This window comes from Actinia tenebrosa, unplaced genomic scaffold, assembly GCF_029948245.1.
Source record: "Actinia tenebrosa isolate PJP-AT-01 unplaced genomic scaffold, QUT_ActTen_1.0 PGA_scaffold2__45_contigs__length_23673736, whole genome shotgun sequence".
In the NCBI taxonomy this organism is placed as follows: Eukaryota; Metazoa; Cnidaria; class Anthozoa; order Actiniaria; family Actiniidae; genus Actinia; species Actinia tenebrosa.
Window position 1 is genome coordinate 1260257 of NW_028292579.1, and position 9036 is coordinate 1269292.

The following is a 9036-nucleotide window of genomic DNA, read 5'->3' on the forward strand; positions in this document are numbered from 1 at the left end:
TTGTACTGTGAAGATCAGTGCAAGTAATAGACTTATAAGATAACCACACCTCACTACCCATAGGTTTTACTGTACAACAGTGATGTATATCTTAGAGTGATGTGATCAATAGACTCAAGGCGGTATTCAGACTTCCATAAAGTGTATGCGATTATCAACCCTGGTTTGCGAAGACTTAAATGAAGTTTCTAGGCTACTAACTTGTGAAAAATGAGCTGGTCTATCCCGAAAAGGAAACCACCACCATGTAATTTAATATGAAAAGCTAACCTAGGCTCTTTACCCTTCAACAATTAATTTATGTTTCCCTAGAGGACTAAGGCCTATAATGTATTCAGAATCTGCCAAGGCACTGGGTCTATAATTTATTCAATTAAGTATTAATGTATTCAGAATCTGCTAAGGGACTGGGTCTATAATTTATTCAATTAAGTATTAATGTATTCAGAATCTGCTAAAGGACTGGGTCTATAATTTATTCATTTAGGTATTCACATATTCAGAATCTGCTAAGGGACTGGGCCTATAATTTATTCGATTAATTATTCATTTATTATTAAGAATCTGCTAAGGGACTGGTTCTATATTTTATTCAATTTAGTATTGATACATTCAGAGTCTGCTAAGGGACGAGGCCTATAATCCATATTAATTAATTCAATTAATCTCTAGGGAAAAGGCGTCATGTTGCTATATCATAATGACATCACATCGCATTTTTTATGACAAAATTTTTTTGTTTTTGTTTTGCTTTTTTAATTTAACTGACAAAACTTTTGGAATTGAGTATTTCTCAATTAAATTCAATATGCCAATAAAGATTTTTGATTGTAAAATAAATTTTTAAGACCTCAGTTTCATCTAAGAAATTAGTGAGAAATGTTTCTGCCTAATAATGTTTTAATAGTTATTTTTTAGGCTTTGGTAACTGTAATGTTTGGGTAGTAAAAGATATATTTTTGTGTTTTTTTTGTTTTCTTGGTTTTGCTAAATTCTTGGCATAATATTTTTCTTTCTTTTTTCTTTAGTTTATATAGTTTTTTTGGGTTTTTATTTTTTTCTTGGTTCTGTTGAACTCTTGGTATATTTTTTCATTTGTTTTCTTTAGTTTATGTGATTTTCTGTTGTGGTTTTTCATTAAAGATTTTTATTATGTAAATTTTATATGAAACTGAGGTCTTATTTTGCTGGTGAAAAAACTTATTAAATTACAATCCTATGATAGAACCTTGTATATCAGTCTAGCCAAACATCATTGGACTCAGGATTAGGTCACCTAGAAATGATTCAACTTGTAGTCTTCCCAGGTTGATAATCTATTTGTATGAAAGTCTGAATGGTGTCTTATGCAAGTCTATTGAGCACATCACCCCAAAGTTATCATTGTTGTACACACCCATGAATAGTGAGGTGTGATTATCTCTGCTCTTACTCACACTAACCTGCACAGTGTACTGGCCTATTACGCCATCAGCGCACTCCCATGAAATCTGCAGAGAGCCATCACCTGGTATCCTTACCTACAATATTCACCACCAGAGCAGTCATCTGATCACAGCCTCAAGGTTAGACTCTGCCGAGAGCAGCAATGTTGTACCGCCTTTTGTGGTTTCCTGGCCTGGTGGGGCAGCTTCTGTTTGGTGCTGGTAGGACCTCGTGGGAGGTATCAAGTGTATTTCATTTTTCTGGTGTACAAATAATAAATGATAATAATATTAGATATAGGAGAGTGTTTCTAACTAGTGAAGGGTTCCCAGTAGATTTTGAACAAAAATCTTAAACCAACAGCCAATATTGATTTGATTGAAATTGGAAAAATAGAAAATGGACAAAACAGAAAATTACTTAAAATTTGTTATATTTTAACTGAGAACCCTTGACTAATTATGAAATGTTTTTTTAAGATAACAGTGCTCGACACTAGCTTATTCAGATACTAGGCAATGGCCTAGATTATAAAATAATTCCCCTTTGTAACTTTGGAAAAACCCTAATAGCCTATGGCAGGGACTAGCAAGAACTAATTTTCATTAGCCCAGAGCAAAGATTTAGGAGTCCCAGACTAGTATAGTGGACTTTCCTTAGTTAGTGTCGAGCACTGGATAATCCAATAATTAGATGATTTGGAGTAAGAATCTTAAAATGTTTTGGCAAAACACTCTCCTATATCCAATATCTGAGGCTAGAGGACTGGTAAAAAAGGCATTTCCTCGTCTTCAATAATTGATGAGTGATAAGTTTTGATGTTTTGAAGTTTCTCATGACTTCATTTTCAATAAATGCATTTTTATCCTATAAAGTCACCCATGCCATTAAAACATTTCTTAGTAATTTTTTTTGAATACTGAATCATTTAAAGTTGTAGTTTTTGAACAAATCAATCTTATTATTTTTCCTATTACTTAATCTTACTCTCATTGCAGTATGTGTGCAGAAGTAGTTTTGAATCAATTGTAAACCATACACTGAACAATCCTAAAAAAATTGCAGGACTCAAAATAGCAGCTAATATGCAATCTCAATTTTCTGATTGTAAGTGAGAAAAAATGATTTTCAAATACAATTTTGAGAATAAAATGGTAACAGAAATATTACTGTAAAATTCACTTGTCCTGCACAAACATTTGTGCTATTTTGAGCCCTGCATGATACCAGTCCTCTAGCCAAAAACATAATTTTTACTTTTCCTAGTACTAGGTTTTTTGAAATCTTAACTAATGCTAGTCTCTTACTCCTAGGCCTAGATAAAGCTCTGAAATTCTTTCAAGTTCATCTTCAATTTTTGGAATTCTAAAGAATTCTTCTTTGAAATGCTTATTTTTTGGTTGTGTTCTCTTTAACATTTTTGTTCATACAAGAAATACTTTTCTTCTAGGCCTAGGTTAGGTAGTAACTTTCTCTTTTTTTCAAATTTCTGGAAAACTATTTTTTTTTGGAAATTCCTGGATGATACTAGATTTCAATCTATAAACCATGTTACTCAATTTGATGGCATGATATCCTTATCCTTGGTAGAAGATTAATGTCTTCAGATGATTCCTGTCTTCATTGACTTGATCTTGATGGTGCTGCATCATCTCACAAGGCTTTGCAGCACGACAGCTTGTTATAACTGAATATGACAGATTTGGTGTAGCTAGAAGAAAAAAAACCAAGACTGTCAAAATTTTGTTCCTTGTTTTGAGTAGCAAATCTGCTAAGATCAAATTGCAGAGTTATCCATTATATTATGGATGCCGTAGTGTTGAAAGCACTCCTCTCTCAACAGTGCAACCCAGGTTCGATTCCCAGGTTCAGTGTTGTATGTGAGTAGAGTTGCTAACTCCTTCTCTCCTGTGCTTCCAGGGTTTTTATCTGGGTGCTCAAGTTTTCTTCCCTTTGCAAATATCAACTTCAAAATTCTAACTGGAATTCAGTGGATGAAGAGCGAAATGAAATGATATTGTTAAATCGAATTAATTTTTTATATATTTACTGCTAGTCTTAGAATATGTCTCACATCAAGACTTTGATGTTTTTTTCATCAAGTTTGGATTAACCCTTAGCTAATCAGAATTCCATTCGCTGGGATCAGTTGCAAATCAAGTTGAGCATCCAATGCTAGATATACATATTCCATTGCCATGTATGTGAGGCACATGTCAATATTAACATTATATATCCAATAGATAAACTTACTTGTCTGTCATCTATCTGCTGGCTAGAACTTGACAGCATCATAACTATGACAACATAATGCTTGGCTAAAAAGCTGACAAGCTGTTGAAAAAAGTCAAAAAATCTGATAAGAAACCTGAGTGTTTACTAAGCTAAGTTCATATTAATATCTCTAAGACAAGCCCTAGTGGATGAGATTTCATGTGCAGTCGGTGATCGCACATGAGACTGGCCTTTATGAGACTCTATTCTTCAAATAACCTTGATGTAGCTTTATCTCTGATCAAGTCATCCTCATCAGTATTCTTCATGTAAAAAGACATGCAATGTTTAAAATATGAGCGGCCGTGTTGTATCGGCTATGTGATTAAGAGGTGAGTGATGGTATGGCCAATATGACACAGATGCAAAAATTGTAAACTTGTGAAAAGCCATGAATAATTCAAAAATCCTTTGGGACATTTTGAATTCATATGCTAATTAGATACAACCACTAGTGCTGTATCAGAACAGTATACATCCACTAGTGATTATATCTAACTAGCATTTTCATTTTCAGGTTTGTATCAGGTTTACATGATATTCATGTGACCTGATTTCTAATGCTGGATTGGGTTAGACCCTAATTAATTATTCATGAATTTTGAAAGTGCCATTCTATCCCTTGCATACTAATGAAGAGGATTTTATCAGGTATAAAGGTCCATGCACATGATGTGTGTGGTCAATAAAACACTATGTATGTCACTATGACGTCACAGCTGGTTTATAAGGGGGACAAAATGGTAAACAGCAATAGGAATTAGGACAGCATTTTTTGCAGCTGAATTGATAGCTCTGATATTTCTTGTTTTCAAAAATTTCGTAAACTGGTATTTATCCTACAATATATGAGCTGAGTCCAAAATGGAACATGGGAAATGACATAATTATATTATAATTTACTCATTTGCACCATCCATGCAGTCGGTTTAGAATGCCTAACGCATATTAAAAACAGTGGATGATGCCACGGGTCGCCGGTCACAGCATGCATCTAATTAGCATACTTCCCATGTGCCATTTCAGTCTCAGCTTCTATGTTTTATGTTTCTGAACCCGACAATGATTCTTCAATTGAGTGTATTGTGTTTGGTGACTATTATTACTTTTCTAAGTCCTAAAATATTTTTTTCACAGTTTTCTTTGTATTAAGTTTGCTGTTTTGTTCCCCTCCCACAACTATGATTCTTAGTGTTAAAAAAAAAGATTGTTTTCATGTGACGTCATAATGAAATAAAGCATGAGTTTTAACAAAAGAAATTGCCTATATTTTGAGTGCATCAACCAAGTTATGGATACAAGTTTTAATCAATACTTGGCTTGGAAATTTTTGGTTTTCCGGCAAATATTGTGAGGGATGTGTTTTATATGGGTAAACTTACTTGTTTGTAATGTGTGCAGACTGTTCAGGCCTTGACAACATCATCACTATGACAACATGATGCTTGGCCGAAGATGCAGACAACCTGTTAAAAAAGTCAAAGACATTGATTTCAGTTAACATGTCATTCCCTTGAGTATCATTTCTTTGTTTAACAGAAGTGCATGAGAAGACACTGCATGAATATGGGGACAACTCAGTTGTCTCCATATTCATGCAGGTGTCTTCTCATTCACTTAAAAGAGAGAGAGAGAGAAAAAAAGAGAAATTGTATTGGCACATGGTGTGAAATGGGAGAACATTACATCTAGGTAGAGAAGTGTATAATCAGCAGAGATTAAATAATGACCGTCGGTCACTGGTCATGATCACCAGTAAAATAAGTATTTAGCTTAGTCAATACTTGTTTCTAGTTACACATTACTGGTCGAAATGGCCGCCAAGGAAAAGATTCGACAAGTTCCAATTTTGGACAGACATTGTCCAATGATCGACTACTATTTTACTGTGCGACTACACCAACCAAGGCCAACCAGACAAATTTTCATACAAATTAGCCAATCACGATTGAGTATTTAAACAATAGAACCTGTACAAAATTTCACATTTTTCTCTTTAAAATCATATATTTTACTTTATACGAGTGTGTGTATTATCAGAAGTGAACAAGAAACAGTTTAAAACCCAGAATTCACTAATTCATTATGCAGCATTAATAATGTGACTTGTGAATTTGAATTGAAATTAGTTTGGGTGGCCTTGGTTGATATCGTCACACTGTAACCCTGATGAAAAACATTTGTTTTTCTAAAATTTCTCGTAAATAGAGCAGAGCACTATTTCAGCAAACCAAGTGTACCATAATCTATTTTTCCGCAAAACCTTTTCTAACTGTTGCCAATTAATTGATTTATTGCTTATAATGAATATAACAGAAAAAACTATTTTGGAATGGATGCATGCTTATATATTCTATATTATAACTAATAGCTCAACTTACTTGTCTGTCATACATCTGCTGGCCAGAACTTGACAATATTATCACAACTCTGACAACCAACTGCAAAACTTGTCAAGCTGTTGAAAAAGTCAAAAATATCTGTTTTAGAAAACTGAATCATTCAGATAATTACTAGCGGTTACTAGTTGGGACTGCATTGGTGTGTTGAATACAACAAGTGAATAGGAATGACTAGTGGTTACTAGTTGGGACTGCATTGGTGTGTTGAATACAACAAGTGAATAAGAATGACTAGTGGTTACTAGTTGGGACTGCATTGGTGTGTTGAATACAACAAGTGAATAAGAATGGCTAGTGGTTACTAGTTGGGACTGCATTGGTGTGTTGAATACAACAAGTGAATAAGAATGACTAGTGGTTACTAGTTGGGACTGCATTGGTGTGTTGAATACAACAAGTGAATAAGAATGACTAGTGGTTACTAGTTGGGACTGCATTGGTGTGTTGAATACAACAAGTGAATAAGAATGACTAGTGGTTACTAGTTGGGACTGCATTGGTGTGTTGAATACAACAAGTGAATAAGAATGGCTAGTGGTTACTAGTTGGGACTGCATTGGTGTGTTGAATACTACAAGTGAATAAGAATGACTAGTGGTGACTAGTTAGGACTGTGTTGGTGTGTTGAATACAACAAGTGAATAACAATGACTAGTGGTTACTAGTTGGGACTGTGTTGGTGTGTTGAATACAACGAGAATAAGTTTGTAACTGTACTGACATTTCATAAATTAGTCTTTGATAAGAGTACTTCACATTCACAAGACTAACATTTGAAATATCAGTTCAATATTACTTTTTCTCTTTTAATATAGTGTTCAAGTTTTTTCTTATTTGTTTGTTGATGATTTTAAGAATGTTGCTGTGTGACACAAGTGGTGTATACTGAATAATCCATGTTAATTCTTCAATCCTGTCACTATACTGGTCAGCAGTAGACGATGTTGTACAGTGGTTGTCTGAGGTCCACCATTTTGGTTTTGAGAAATAAAATCATACTGTATAGAGTGCCACAACAAAGCATTGTATAACTATGTATGAATTTGTTCTGCAGAGTAAACTACATACCTGATAATCAGTAATAAACTGCTGCTTGGGAACATGATTAGACTTGTGCGCAACAATGCAAGTCCATATTGTTATGAAGGTCACAGGGTCATCAGGTTGATATTCAGGTCAACACCCATACAGCAACAAGGTGAGTCCATATTGTTATGAAGGTCACAGGGTCATCAAGTTGATATTCAGGTCAACACCCATACAGCAACAAGGTTTATTGTTATGAAGGTCACAGGGTCATCAAGTTGATTTGCAGTTCATTACTCATAGACAACATTGTTATCGAGTGTTTTTGCTTCTTGTTTTAGTTTAGTAAATCCAATATTACGAGATTGATACTGAAGTATTCCATTACTTATTGGTTACAGTCAAGATGCAGTATGGTAATGAGGTTCAGATGTCAGGTATCGGCAGCCATCTTGTTACAGATCACTGGACCGTCTTATGGAGAGTTTCACGTGTAAGTTATACTTTTAATACTGCAATGCAAAGAAAGATAAGTAATTAGGACATTAATATTTAGGATTTTCATGGTTCTAACGAGGGAGCGGAGTTTTTAAAGTTTCACGAACCAAGTTTCGTGTAACGATGATTACCAAAATTTCAAAATATGGGAAAAAATTAAATTATACTCAAATTAAGCTTACACACTGTTTGAAAACTTCATAAAATTACATATTTGTGGAAAGTGTAATCGTATTTTTCCAGAAAAAGTGAAATTCTCAGAGTTAAAGCCAACACGTGTCATGGCGGTCAATCAAACTTTCCAAGTCTTTAAACCGGTTAAAAGTACGGAAAAACAAAAATAACGCAGAAAAACAGAATAATTCTTACCTTTCATAGTTCTCGTGTCCTTATCTCTCTGTTAGAGGGAGCACGAGCTGATAATCTTTTTTTGTCCTAGTAAAAACTCTTCTTTATATTTCCACAGATTGACACACGTCGAACCGCGAAGGAAGCAAGATTCGAATGGCACAAGTCACACCAAGAGACTGGATACTAGCATTTTACACAGGGATCCCACAAAAAACGATATTTTTTATCAAAAATTCGGATATTTTCTAGCAATATTTTTAGCCCAAAAGGTATAAAACCACTAGAAGAGGCTATTTTAGCACTTAATGGAGGATAAAAATCCGAAAAAACGCTTGTTTTAGGGCAAAAACACCAATATGTTAATTAGTCACGTGACCAGTCACGTGCCCATCAATTTTGTGTTTTTTTGGGTGTGATTTTTTAATTTTTTGTGACAAAAATTTTTTCGAGGGTTTGAAGTAATTCTCTTTGTGTTTAATTCATTACATCAAGCAGTTGATAATAAAAGAACATCGAACCTTTATTGTGTGATATTTATTGTCTGACCCATAAAAATAAAAAAATTAAACAACAGCTGAAAAATACCCTTCAATATCTAGACACCCGACCAAGAATAAAATACACCCAGAAACAAAGTGGAACAAACAAAGATTTCAAGACGCACGAAGCGCCAACATTTTTTTATTGCACTTTAAGAAGTTATCAACTTTATTAACACATGCGTCTTCGCCACTTCGCGCGCCTGTTTTGATTTTAAGTTCCTTTGACACAATGAAACTTAAAGCTAAAACTTGTGAACAACTTTTGGTTCTTATATACTCGTGCCGGCGAACGAAATTTTGCGAACAAGTTTCAGGACGAAATTGTGCCGTGTTAAACCCCCGTGAATCTTGTCTCGCAAAGACGTTGAACAAGTTTAGCTAAAAGTTACAGCGCGTAAAAGAGGAGCTTTACTTCTTGAAGCAAAACAGAACAGAGCAACCGTTTGATACTAGTAAATTATGCGCATAATATTTTTACCTTTATTTCAGTTTGAATAAGTGTTTTCAAGCGTAGAATA

At 34.3% G+C, this 9036-nt stretch overlaps 1 long non-coding RNA gene across 2 annotated transcripts in view; it reads left to right on the forward strand.

The window, feature by feature from the left end:
• LOC116304507 (uncharacterized) overlaps positions 1-8420 on the forward strand; it is a 29678-nt gene extending 21258 nt beyond the window's left edge. Inside the window, exons 4-6 of one of the 2 annotated variants that reach the window (XR_004198062.2) lie at positions 7156-7372; positions 7529-7620; positions 8092-8420. This is a non-coding gene — a long non-coding RNA (uncharacterized LOC116304507). The remainder of the gene's footprint in view (positions 1-7155; positions 7373-7528; positions 7621-8091) is intronic. The other variant, XR_004198061.2, reaches the window with a different exon arrangement.
• Positions 8421-9036: the final 616 nt, after the last annotated feature.